General features: G+C 44.5%; 1 long non-coding RNA gene across 1 annotated transcript in view; it reads left to right on the top strand.

Annotated features, from left to right (window-relative positions):
• Window positions 1–1,088: 1,088 nt before the first annotated feature.
• The window catches only part of LOC308257435, a 147,513-nt gene continuing 134,255 nt past the window's right edge, over window positions 1,089–14,346 (top strand). The window contains exon 1 of the long non-coding RNA XR_013961584.1: window positions 1,089–1,330. This is a non-coding gene — a long non-coding RNA (uncharacterized lncRNA). The remainder of the gene's footprint in view (window positions 1,331–14,346) is intronic.

Here is a 14,346-nt window from a genome sequence, read left to right on the forward strand (position 1 = left end):
TGGGAGACCACTGAAATGACAACCTCCTGTACCTTAAAGGGCTCTGGGCAATGTTCTGCTTCTGAGACAGTATAGGGTTAGGACTAGAGTGAGGCAAATGAGGTATTCAGGTTGTAGAATTTCAGGAGGCCCCACTCTCAGGCTGTGCAAGCACAGGAGTAGCATTAATAGTGGGTGTCTTCTTAATTTTTGCACCCTGGGTGCCTCACCCTAGTGTGGGCCCATCATCACAGGTGAGTGACTGTAGCTGGATGGTGACTCCCTTTTGATTGCCTCCTTTGGGGTCTGGGCAGGTCAGTGGACATCTCTTCCTGGCCCCTGCATCTCAGGGGCTCTTCTGGAGGTCCACAGTTCACTTTGAGAAAGGTCAATGATGACTGCTATTAGCAAGTGAGCAGTGTCTGTGTGGAAGGAGGTAAAAAGAACCTCTTACTGTGGTTGTGGCAAGTGCAGGCTCTTGGATTAGAATTTCTGGGTTCAGACCTCGACATCACCATTTGTCAGCAGAGGGATCTTAGGCAAGATGCTGAATACCTTGGCATCTCAGTTTCTCATCAGAAGTGGCCTCCGTTCTGTTCCTTGAATATTTATTAGTAAGTTTGTACCTGGATCCCAATAGATTAATAGCTAGATTTCCTAGTGAGAGCAGATTAATGGGTGAATATCCTTCAGGGAGGTCTTTATTAGAGGGCCTAAGGGTTCTTTCTCAGCTCTGATCCTATTGAATATTTTTAATAAATGATTTAGATGAAGCAATAGATGAAGCATAGATGAAGCATAAATGATTTAGATGAAGCATAAAATAAAGGTGAAAGAGAGACAAAAGTGTGAAGAGGCTGAATGAAAAAATCAGTTTCTCAAAAGATCTTGGCCACTGGTGTGGGGACAGCAGAGGAATTATGTAGTGTCCTGTGCTGGGAGGCAGAAGCAATGGCTCTTGTGCAGATGGGGTGTCCTGGCTTAGCACAGCAGGTTTTAGGCTTTTAGTTGACTCTTGATTTTGTATAAATAAGCAGGATGATGTAAACTCCCCAAACCAATTCACCCTCAGGCAATGTTAATAGAAATATCACAAGAGCTGAGATGCAGGGCAGAGAATGAGAATTCAGTGGAAGGAGCATGTCAGACCTAGAGGTATTCAAGTAAAACATAAGCCTGTTTACTTCCTGCAAAAATCTTTAAAAAGTTTGGGAAGGATGTTTGGTTTTTTTATTTTATGAAGTCAAGAGGCCTGAGGAGATGGGAACCATTGATCTATGGTGAACTGTGGTACCTGAAGACATCTGAGAAGCTGACTGACCGAGGACAGAATAAGATGTCCTTGAAGATGGTGAGTTCCCTGTCACTAAAAGTATTCAAGCTGGGGAAGGAGACTGTAGAGATGATGTAAACTTTGAGTGGGCAGATTGTAACTACCTATGCCTGGGCCAGGGGCATCAGGAGACATCTTCCTATAGCTGGGCCTTAGCGGGGCAGTGAGTTAGAGGGATAAGAGCACAGGGTGGGCTTTCTGGGTAGGGGCCAGCACGTGCAAAGGCCCAGTCTTGCAGCGTCCTGGTGCATTCTGGGAATGGTGAGCTTTTCTGGGGGGCTGGGAGAGGGAGTTCATGGTGAGGGGTGAGACTCAGCAGATTTGGAACTGACATTGAATGCCACACTGAGGCCTTTTTACTTTGCTCTGTCAGCATGAAGGAGACACCTGGGGCTTTAAAAATAGGACAGGGATGTGACTAGACATCTCTTTTGAAGGTTACCTCTTGAGGCTCTGGGGTTTGAGGACTATATGGGGCAAGGCAGGGGACAAAAGACCAGCTGGACCCAAGGTGCCTGCATGGGGCTCCTTCTTCCTTTGCAGTCCTTGGCTGCTCCCAGACTGATGAATCATGGAAAGATATTTCCTCCCCACCCTTCCCCTTTTCCCTTTGGGACTCATTGGCCTGAGGGAAGTGCTCTGTGCCTGCTTAGTAATCACATGTGGGGTTCTCCTGAGAGAAGCCCAGGGTCTTAGCTGGACAGTTTGTTGCCTGTCAGGCACTTGACACAGTCATATCCTTTGCTCCTCGCCATAGCTCTGAGAGGTTGCAGTTATGCTCCCTGAAGTGGAAATGAGGCCCAGAGAAGTGACAGAATTTGCTTAAGGCTTCACAGCTGGTCAGTGGCAGAGATGGGATTCCAACCTGCACCTCCTGACTCTCCTCAGTGCTCTTCACTGTGTGCCAGAATCCCTGAGGTGTCCTCCCCACGGGGCCGTGGGCGGTCTGCGCACCTGAGCCTGGCAGACTGCCTGTCTGAGGGCCTGGCTGACCTTCGGGGAAGCAGACAGGGCGCATCAGCTCGCTGGCGGCCCCATCCTGTCTTCTGTCTTCGGCCTGTCTTCTTGCACAGATTAATTGCTGCTCGCTGGGATGTGCTGTTTCCCAGTTCCGGCACTTGTGGGAGGGACGGGGAGCAGTGCAGCCATGCTGATCGGGAGCCTGTGCTGGCACAGCTGGCAGCCTGCTCAGCAACCTCATCGGAAAGCGATCCATCAGCCGGCAGTGGCACTGCCATCCAGGCCCAACTGCCAAGCTGGTACCTCTGGGTCTGCTCAGGTGTGACAGGCCGCCCGGCTGGGAACTGCTGGGCCAGGCCTGTGTGTCTGCCTCTCGCATGGCTTTGGAGGCCAGTGGGGGCTTTGACCGAGCCTTTCACTCCCGGGGGGGCCTTGGAGGAACCCCCAGGCTAGGGTATAGGCATCTCTTGAACCAAGGCCCTGTTACTCACTGTCAGCTTCTAGGAGGAGCAAGAACCCCCAAGACACAACCATTCTCAGCATACCCTTGGAGGTCTAGAGACTGGAATGTCCCCACATATCCAGCTGAGATGAGGCTGGAGGGCCAGGCAGGGCTGGGGTCTGGCCCAGTGGACCAGTGTGTGAATTTGTTGGAAGGTGAGGTGTGAGGGGGCTTGCCTACACTCACGGGGCTCTGGCTGTTCCTGCTCCAGGGGCCTACAACTCCTCCCCAAGATCAAGGTGCAATTAACTTGAACTCCCAGGTTTAGAGCAGTGGTTCTCAGACTTGCCCATGTGGCAGAATCACCTACAGGGCTTGTCAAAATGCAGACTGCTGGGCCCCACCCTCCGAGTTTCTGATTCATTAGGTCTAGAATGGGGTTCAAGAATTTGCATATATATCAATATATCTCCTATTGTACATTACACCCCCAGGACTTATTTATCTTGTAACTGGAAATTTGTAACTTTTGACTGCCTTTACCCTTTTTGTCCATCCTTAAGCCCCATCTCTGGCAAACTCTAATCTGTTCTCTGTATCAGTAAGTTCAGTTTTTTTTTTTAACTCCACATGTAACTAATATCATACAGTATTTGTCTTTCTTTATGTGACTTATTTCATTAGCACAATGCGCTCAAGTTCCACCCATGTCACAAATGGCAGGACTTCCTTCTTTTTTTATGGATGAATAATATTCCATTATATATACCACATTTTCCTTATCCATTCATCTGTTGATAGACACAGGTTGCATTTATGTGTTAGCTATTGTGAACAATGCTGCCATGAACAGGAGGGTGCAGATGTAGAGATAGTGCTATTTGTATTTCTAACAGGTGCCCAGGTGATGTCAATGCTACTGGTCCAGGGTCTACACTTTGAGAACTGGCAGTTTAGGGAAAAGTCAATCAATGCCTTTCTTAAGTCCCCTAGGAATTTGCAGAAATCCAAGTTCTCCTGGTTTCTTTGGATGATTAGTTCCTGCTTAATTTCCTGATTGCCTCCTCAGCTTTCCTGGGCTGTCCAAGACTTGAAGTCAGAGACAAAGCCCAGTCCCTTCCAGTGACTGGCAGGAACCATTCAAGGCATGGCCAGCTGACTTTGGTGATGCTTGGGGCAGCTCGAGCATGCTTTCTACCAGAGCAATACGACTGTCATTCCATTCAGATGCCTGTTGTTTTAATTGCCCTTTGGCCACAAGTTGTTTGAGAGGATAACCTTACATGACATATGCAAGCGATCTGGCTTATAGAGGGAAATCAAGGCTGGTTTTTCCCTGTCCATCTCTGACTCATCAGTAAAGACTGGTTTGGCTGAAATTGATCTCCTGAAAGCAACTGTTTAGAGGGGAGAGTCTTGGGAATACCTCACAGCATTTTCTTCCTCTTGTAGCCACTGTTGACTGAGGATAAAATAGACTTTCTCTAACAGGTCCTTAACCCTGCATGCCCCCAGAGGCAGGCTTTCTTCTCTTGGATTTTGTTCCTTTCATCTTTTGTTAATGCCCAGAGCTGGCCTTGTAGTGGGTCCAAGCTGGTTGAGCTTCATAAAGACCTGCTGCTGCTCATACCACTTTTTTCAGGCAAAATCCTCAGCTTCACTTTTCCCTCTCACCCTGCCTCCTGGGGGTTTCATCCCTCTGTCCAGAGTGGTCTACCAGCTGCTGGGTGTCCAGCAATGGTAAAGGGGGCCACATAATTTCCAGGACCCTGACTGGAAAGGCAAAGGTCTCAGATACCTTCTGGGGCTCAAACTCACTGCTGAATGTGTAGATTTGCTTGGAATTCTCAGGCTGAGTCTTAATAACCTGAGTTATCATAACACCAGAGAATATTCCCCCCACTACTTCCCACCTGCCATCCTCTGCAAATCTTGTTTCTGAGGCACAGGCACAGGTTCAAGTTTAGCTTTTGTCCTTTTTGAATTCCTAGAGGGAATAACTTACTTGTTTGCTTTGCCCTAGTAAATGGGACTCTGCAATTAGGGTGATAGTCCCAATTCCCTCCTGAGCAAACATAAGAAGGTACTTTAGCAGAAGGGACAGGATGTATTTTCCCCTAAACTATCTATCCCTTACAAAGGATATGTAATCTTAACTCTACGTTGCATCTCATGCTTGCTTAGGGCATAAACCAGGGTTGCAGCAATAGCTAACTCTCAACCTTCCCCATCCCCAATCATTGCAATTGACTGGAGTCATGGTTTTCCTGGGCAGTAGGGTACCAGCCTCTAATTCTGTTTCCTGGCTCTTCTAAGAGTGGTGGATGCCAGAGGCAGGGCAGCTGTAATGGAAAGGTCAGACGGTTGGCATAGACTGCTTCACATGGAGCCTTATCTTTAGCATAGAGAGCATTTTTTATTTTAACAAGGATAATTTTGTTAAAAATAATACAATCCTTATTTAAGATATGGGTGATTGGGTTAATCACTTTTGCTTTCTGTAACCCTCTAAAGAGGAAACATCAATGCACAAGGCAAGGGGTAGGAGGTTGCATTCTGAGTCTTGGAGTTAATCCCCTGCTATTAGGTCAGGAGCTACAAGATCGAAGCTTTTAAACGTTGACCCCTGTAAATGCCTCCGTATGCCCCAGGCTTACCCTTTCTCCAGCCTCTGGAGATGGTAGGCCCACCAACCTTTTCTGTGAACCTCGACAGTTTCTCCTTGTACCAATGCGAAACGTAAATGAGGGGCCCCCACCAAGGTGCCTGCTGCTTGCTGCCAGGCACTCCTGATGACTTCAGCTAATTTTCGAGTCTGGAAACATTGTTGACAATGTGGTTTCTGAAACATGAAAGGCGTTATCTCGTTGTGCCATCTGCAGCATGTCTGTCTGAGTTGGGGCTTCCGGGGTCACTCTGCCCCCTCACAGCAACTCTCACTACTCTGTCATCATCTCCCACAGCTAATTGCTCCAAACTGACAAGGAGTCTTTCTTCATTTAAAGATACGGGGAAACAGAACTTTCTTGCTGATGTTTCCAAGTCAAGCATGCTTTTTGGAATTGTAATTTGATCTTTTGGCTGGGGAAGGGTTGAGGGGGTCTGGGTTCAGCACTGGGTCAGGGACAGCTCCTGGGAAAGTAGGCACCAGCAGTAGTGGTGACTAGGATGGGAGCCAGGCATCAAATGAGGTGAGCTGCCTTGGGAGGTAGTCACTAGAGATGTACAAATGGAGAAGATGTTTTATAAAACTGCTTGGAAAGCCCTAAATGAAGCCAAGGTTTGATGAGTGGTTTCTTCTAGCCCACTCTCCTGGAACTGGTTATAATCAGGGGGAATGTGAGGTAAAGTGGGATAATCAAAGGGCTGGGGTAGTGCAGTAGTTATCTATTGCCGTGTAACCAATCACCTCAGCATATCAATGCCTTGAAACAACAACAACAATAATAATTTATTTTCTCACATGGTGTTTGTTGATCATTAACTTAGACAGCAGGGATGCCTTTTCTCTGCTCCATGATGTTTGAGACCTCAGCCTGAGATTTAAAGACTAGAGGGATGGAATCATCTGAAGGTTTGACTAGAGAAGAGGATCCACTTCCAAAGGAGTTCATTCACAAGGCTGGCAAGTTGGTGCTGGCTATTGGCAGGAGGTCTTAGTTTCTCACCACATGGGCCTCTCCAGAGGGCTGTTTGACACTTTATGGCATGATGGCTGGTTTTTCAGGGTGAGCAAGTCAAGGTAGAAGATGTAGTGCAGTAACTTACGTTTGGAAGTCACACACTGTCATTTCTGTAGTATTCTTTTGGTCACAGAAGTCAGCTTGATTCAGTGTTGAAGAAGACTACACAAAGGGGTAAATACCAAGAGGCAAGGATCATCAGGGGCCATCTTGGAGGCTGGCTATTCTAGGCAATCAGATAGCAAAGCAAAGCAGCCAGCTTCCAGTGGTTGAAAGTGAAGACAAGTTCTGAGATTGACCATATTTTAGCAGTAGGAAGTTGGAAGAGGGCATTAGTTCAAGCAAACTCCAGTTTTTATGAGACCTGCTTTTGACTCTCTGCTCACTCTCCCTTGTGGTCCCCTCCACAGCCTTCTACCCTGGGCTTCCACACTTCTGTCTTCAACATTTACCTTTTCCTTGACCTTCAGACTTGTGTTTCCAGCTCACTCCACCTGCTCTGACCTTCCATAGATTTCTCAAATACATCATGCTCTTTCATACATCAGGGCCTCTGCACATGCTGTTCCTTCTGCTAAGAATACTGTCCCTAATCTGTCATCTTCATCCCATCACTGGTTGACTTACGTTCCTCATGTTCATCATTGAGATCTCAGCTCAAATGAGACCTCAGTGTGGCAGGCTGTATTTTCCCATTCCACATGCCCTTCTTACAATGTGATATTAACACCACTCTGTCAAGTGGTGAGTTTGTGTTTCCTCATCTAGAACTTGGGTGGATCTGTTACTGCCTTGATTGATAGAATGTGGCAGAAGTGGTGCTGTATGACTTTTAAGGCTGAGTCATAAGAGGCAACCTCTCTCTCTCCCTCCCCCACTCTCTACTTGCCCATTTTGTGAGAAAGCCCAACTAGCCCATTCAGACAGTTCACTTGGAATGCCAACTGTGCCCATCAAACATGTGAGTGAATGAGACTTCAGGTGATTCAAATCCCCAGTTCTCGAGTCTTCCAGCTGAAGCACCAGACATCAAGCAGCAAAGATAAGTTGCTACCACTGTACCCCTTTGGAATTCCTGACTTACAGGAGCCATGAGAAATAATAAATGTCACCAAGTATTGGGGTTATTTGTTATGCAACCACAGTAACTGATATATCCCCAGACTTCATCAGGTTTCCTTGTAATGTGCCATCATAACTCTAATATTTTTCTTAAGAGTTTATAATTTTATATTCATATGTTTAATTAATTTCTATCTGCTCTTCTAGACTGTAAAATTTATGAGGGCAAGCTCTATATCCATTTTGCTCACTAACACATTGCCAGAGCCTGATATAAAACATGTGTTCAATAAATGTGTTAAATGGATAAATTAATGAATGCTCTTTCCCCCTTAATTCCCCACAAACACCTTGAGATGTGCATATACAAGCTCAAGTCATCACCTTTATATCCTGACTTGGTCCTTCTCTTGAATCTTGGCAAGGGCACCATCTCCTCTTCAGGTATTCAAACCACAAACTTGAAAATCATCTTAGGTTTGTTTTTTCTCATCCTTCTTCCCAAAAAGGACTTTCCATTTTACCTCTTAATACTTTCTCATACCACCCCATTTCCCCACCTGGATTAAGTTCCTCATCATTTCTTCTCTGCATCACATCAATAGACTCTTGACCAGTTCACTTTCTTCCAACACTTCATCCAAACTGGCAAATTGACCTTTCCATAATGCATGTCTCAGCCTGTCATTCTTAGATAAAAATTGTTCTCTGGCTCCTCATTGTCTTTATAATAAAGTCAAAAGTCCTTGGTAGTATTCCCAAATAATTTGTGGAGACAGGTAGGATATAAATTGAATACAACAAAAATCCTCCTTGCAGTTCCTCATTGATAAGTCCTAAACTTACTCCTCTCCTTTATCCCTCACTACTTCCACCCCCACAACGTGTGCTCTAAACATGTGAATCTCCTTTGGCTTATCCCAAATCACATGTATTAACTTGGTTGCAAGTGACAGAAATCTAACATGTACTAACTTAGCTAATAAGAAGAGTTCCAAAGAATCTAAGGAATCATTTCAGGAGGGGCAGAGACAAGAGTTCTCAAACAAGTAGACCCAGGACTCAAGCAGTATCTTCATCACTCCATCTATTCCAGCATGCCGGCTTCATCCTCTCTCACTATGGAAGGCCTCCCTCCATCTCTCTTTAACTTTTGTTCCATAACAAACCACCTTAATAGTGATGTCAAACAACAATAATCATTTATTATTACTATCTTTCATGGTTTTGAGGATTAACTTGGCACAACTAGTTGGTTCATGTTCAGGTTCTTTCATGTGGCTGTAGACTGATGTTGGTTGAAGTTGAAGTCATCTTCTCTACTTGCATATCTAACAACTGGGCTGGGGGCTGGAATAGCTGGGGCTCCTATGACATTTCTCTCTACTACTCTGTGATCTCTCCATGTGGTCTCTCTAATATAGGAACCTCAGGGTAACCAGAATTCTTACACGATAGCTCAGGGTTCCAAAGGTTGGTGTCCCAAAAGAGATTGAAGGAAGGTGGAAAGTGTTTTTTAAGAGAACCTCGAAGCCACTTTTGTCATAGTCTATGCATTAAGTTAATAAAAAAAGACTCCCTTCAGTTCAAAGGGATGAGCCACAGATCTACTTTTTTAAAAAAAAGTATCTTTTATTGATTTCTGAGAGGAAGGGAGAGGGTGAGAGAGACAGAAACATCAGTGATGAGAGAATCATTGATTGGCTGCCTCCTGCACACTCCCCACTGGGGACTGAGCCCGCAACTCGGGCATGTGCCCTTGACTGGAATTGAACCTGGGACCCTTCAGTCTGCAGGCCAATGCTCTATCCACTGAGCTAAACCAGCCAGGGCCAGATCTACCTCTTGATGTGAGGAGCATCGTGTTTGAAAAGCCCCACATTTTGCTGTTGGGAACCTGATTTGTGATAATTTTTGAGTTCATCATCTTACAGTTTCAGCCACCCTTTGATCTCAAGTTAAAATCCCTAGGTGGGCATTCCTGGCCCCATTTTGTGTGAAGTGACCCAAGCCCAGTGAACTCTGACTAAGGAAATGACATGTTCTAGACACATGGCAGCTCCCTCAGATGCATGTGTGTGGCAGGTCTCGGGATGGGAGTGGTACTAATCACACTAGCTCATCATATCTTCTTTTAAAAATGTCTCCTCTATCAAACTATGAGTTTCAAGCTTGCACTCTTAGTGTGCAGTTCAGAATCTGGCACTTAGTAGGTGTTTGATAATTGCACATGGAATGAATGAATTAACTGGACAACAGAGGAGGCTGCCCTCAAAATGAACTGCTATGTTCCCTAGTGTGAGCAGATGGCCCAGCTGCTGGGGGCTGGGGCAGAGAAAGGCCAACCTCCCCACAGCTGCTTAGGGGTGGAGCATCTCAGGCTGTTCTGGGAGTCCTCAGCTGGCCTGGCAGATGGAGGGGGGCTGAAGGCCCCAGGTCAACAAGCCCCACAGGTCTTTTGAGCTTCACTGCTGCTGAGGGGCCATGAGGGGCCATAAAATATTTGGAGAGGAGATGGTTTACGGTGAAAGCATCCATGCCAGGTGTTGAGCTTCATGCAGATGAAATAACCAGTTCTGGCTGGGTTTTCTGACATCTGCTTGTGTGAGGTCTTGGGGTCAGAGAGCCCTATGAGGTGGCACTGAGAGGAGGTTTGATTGTTGAACTAAGCCAGCCAAATCAGAGGTTTAGGAACCAGACAGACAAAAGAACAACTAGACCTGCCATTTACTGAATCTTTACTATGTGCCAAATATTATGCTAAACTCCATGTTTGTATGTTAACTGCTTTTACCTCTATTTGGCAGAACTCTTATTATCTCAGAAGAGAGCAAAGTTCAGGGAGGTGAAGTAATTTGTCCAAAGCCTCACAGTTCATAAAAAGTAGAGCTGGGATTTAAATCCATGTATCTGACTCTAAGGGCTCAGCTTACCCACTGTATTCTAAGTAGAAAATCCCAGACCCTCACTGGGGATGGTGGGATGTGACTGCCCCAGACATAGATTCTGAGGTTAGGTTAAGAGAACTATTTACTAAATAAAAAGTGCTACTAAGAACATTAAAAGTTTTATCTCCCAGTAGTCTCAGCAGAAGCCCAAGGTAGAAAAAGGTTTATCTCAAATAGATTTGTTAAGCATGTGTTGTATCTAATGGTGTGGACCCCAATTAAATTCACAGGAAAATCACAAAACTTTTAAGAGAGATGTTCTGACAGAAACACTGCTGGTTGGAACTGAAAGAAACAGAGGTAAGACAAAATGAAAAGAAGCCTTTGGATGCCTAAGCTTCTTTAGGCAGGACACAGGCTGAGAAAATTATGCAGTCTCAAACATGGGCCACTTTTTATAGTAAAGGAAAAATGCTTAGATGACCAAGTGCCCAAAGGGTGAAACCAAGAGCTATGGGAAATTTTTCCTAGGCCTCAATTCCCAAACAAGGAATTGCCAATGTGTGGCTGTTGGTTTTTAGAACTGTTATGGACAAGTGACTCATATTTAACTACTGTTTTGGTCTTTTTAGTTCATATTGGAAAGAACTGCAAAGAATCAGACCTGAAGAGCTTCACTTGCATCTGGACCTCATTTACATGAAGGTGTTCTGGATTTCTAGCTGATATTGTAATGGGATAAAACTGTTTAGGAGCTTCTGGAAGAGGAGAGAGCATTTTGCATGTGGGAGGGTCCCTGAAGGTAGCATAAGTAGTATAAATCATTGGGGGCCAGTGGGTGCACTGTGGCAGCCAGCCTACAAGATGGCTCCTCATAATTCTTGCCTGTTAGTATTCATTGTGCAATCTCCCTGTGGATATAGATTCCTTGTCTAATTCTCTCTCTCAAAGTAAGTACTAGGCCTGGCCAGTATTAAATTGATATTTCAGAAGTGATGGAGTGTGACTTTGAAGTTGGGTCTAAAAGACATTAGAGCCACCATCTTGCTCTCTCTAGAATAAACCACTCTGGGAGAAGCCAGCTGTTATGTCATGAAGACACTCAACCATGCCTATGGAGGGTTCATGAAGCAAGGACCTGGCAAAGTCAAAGCCAGCGTGAACTTTCTAGTTATGTTAGTGAGCTATTTTGGAAGTGGATCTTCCCTCCCAGTCAGGTCTGCAGTCCTGGCCAACATGTTGACTGCAATCTCATGAGAGATCTTGAGCCACAACCACCTAGTTAGGCTGCTTCCAAACTACTGACTGATGGGCTCTAAGTGAGATAATAAATGTTTATTGTTTTTCAAATTAAAAAGTTTTACGGCAATTTGTGATGTAGCAATAGATAATTAATATAGGGTAGAAAGTGGCAAAAGCTATGCAAAGTCCTTGAGATCTCCGATGATAAGAAAGAAGCTGGGGAATCTGCCTCAGATGTAGGAATCAGGAACCTCATGGCCTTGGGAGACCAAGAATCTGTAGAACACTTGACCCAGGATGACTTTTCAAGAGGACAAGTTTATCTATTAAAATGTAAAATGATTTATATTGGTATTTAATTTGCCTTCTTTTTGTGGGGGATAAATGATTTACTATTTTATTCTTTTTTTCAGACATACACACTATACCAGAAGATGCTGGTATAGAGTATATAACTGAAAAAGAACTCAAACATGAAAAAGAACCTGGAAAGAGCACACCACATTCAAAACCATGTGTCAGGAGATGTCGTGTATATTTGCCTTCTTTCTGGTCTTGTAAAAGTCTCATTAGACTCTAGAACAGGAAGCAAGGTACATTTTTCTTCATTGAGATGTCTTTTATTTCTTTTTTCTTTTTTTTTCAGCACAAAAGTAGTTTAATGAAAAGAAATGAGACATAGATTGGGGCCTTATACCATCAATTTTCCCCAAAGCAGAAAGTCCTATCAGCCTTAACAGCAATTCCACAGGTTGCCAGAGGCTTTTCACCTGTCTTGCTATTTAAAAAAAAAAAAAAAATCTTTATTGTTGAGATTATTACAGATGTCCCTCTCCCCCCCTCCCATAGCTCCCCTCCACCTGGTTCCCACCCTGCCCCAGACCTTCGCCACCCTGTTGTTTGTTTCCATAGGTAATGCATACATGCATATAAGATCTTTGTTTAATTTCTTCCCACCATCTCCAACCACTTCCCTCTGAGAATTGTCAGTCTGTTTCATTTCCATGCCTCTGATTCTATTTTATTCACCAGTTTATTCTGTTCATTAGATTTCTTATTCATTTGATTTTTAGATTTGATTGTTGATAGATAATAGCTGGGTTACCATTTTGTTGTTCATATTTTTTATCTTTTTCTTTTTTTTCCTCTTCTTAAAGAATACCGTTCAACATTTCATATAATACTTGTCTGGTGGTGATGAACTCCTTTAGCTTTTTCTTGTCTGTGAAGCTCTTTATCTGACCTTCAATTCTAAATGATAGCTTTGCTGGGTAGAGTAATCTTGTTTATAGGTCCTTGCTATTCATTACTTTGAATATTTCTTGCCACTCCCTTCTGGCCTGCATAGTTTCTGTTAAGAAATCAGCTGACAGTCATATGGGCACTCCCTTGATTTTCTCTTGCTGCTTTTAAGATTCTCTGTTTTTAGCCCTTGGCATTTTAATTATGATGTGTCTTGGTGTGGTCCTCTTTAGTTTCCTCTTGTTTGGGGTTCTCTGTGATTCCTGGACTTGTAAATCTATTTCTTTCACCAGGTAGGGGAAGTTTTCTGTCATTATTTCTTCAAATATGTTTTCAATATCTTGCTCTCTCTCTCTTCTTCTGGCACCCCCATAATTTGGATGTTGGTATGCTTGATGTTGTCCATGAGGCTCCTTACATTATCTTCATATTTTTGAATTCTTTTTTCTTTTTGCTCTTCCAGTTGGGTGTTTTTTTCTTCCTCGTATTTCAAATCTTTGACTTGATTCTTGGAATCCTCTAGTCTACTGTTGAATCCCTGTATATTATTCTTTATTTCAGTCAATGTATGCTTAATTTCTGACTGGTCCTTTTCCATTTTATGGCATTCTCACTAAGATCCTTGAAAGTCTCACTAAGTCCCTTGGAGGTTTCTAGAAGATTCTTGAGTAACCTTATAAGCGTGGTTTTGAACTCTATATCCAGTGGTTTTCTTTCTTCCATTTCTTTAATTTGTGACATGTTTCTTTGTCTCCACATTTTGTCTGCTTTCCTGTGTTTGTTTCTATGTATTGGGTAGAGCTGCTAAGTCTCCTTGTGTTGATAGAGTAGCCTTCTGTAGTAGGTGTCCTATAGGGCCCAGTGGCTCAGCTTCCTAAATCTGGTTAACACTCTAGGTGCACTCCTTTGTGGGCTATGTGCACAGTCTTGTTGTAGTTGAGCCTTGATTGCTGTTGATGTCACTGGGAGGAATTGACCTCCGGACCAATTGGCTGGGGGACTAGCTGTGACTACAGTGGGATAACTGCTGTACAGGAGACACCCTATGGAGCAGGACTTGCTTCAGTGGGGCTTTGGTGCTCACTGAGTCTGCCCTTGAGAATGTTGCTTATGGATGTGAAGAGTTGTAATCTGGTATGGTCTGACACTGACCACTAGTTACACTGGCTCTTGGGTCTCCAGGGAGGTGTAAAGTCAGCCACTGCCTGGGGCCACTCAGCAGGATCTACAGAGAGATCTGCAGAATCCTCCTCTTTGTATCAGGTTTGGCAGTGCCCAGATGAGGCCCAGCTGTGAAGCAAGGCAGGCTGGTGCTGGTGCCGGGTCTTGGGCCTTTTATTGATAGGTTTGGGGCTCCCTGACCCAGCTGCAGCTTGTTTGATAGGCTTTAGCCTGAGCAAGGACAGGGAATTAATATGCAAAAGCTGCTGCAATCAGCTTGGGTGGGGTTGTAAATTGGATGGGGTGGGTTCTCAGGGAATCACCAGGGTGGAGCAAACAGAAATAGCTGCCAGT

This window comes from Plecotus auritus, assembly GCF_963455305.1.
Source record: "Plecotus auritus genome assembly, chromosome: 8".
Taxonomy (NCBI): domain Eukaryota; kingdom Metazoa; phylum Chordata; class Mammalia; order Chiroptera; family Vespertilionidae; genus Plecotus; species Plecotus auritus.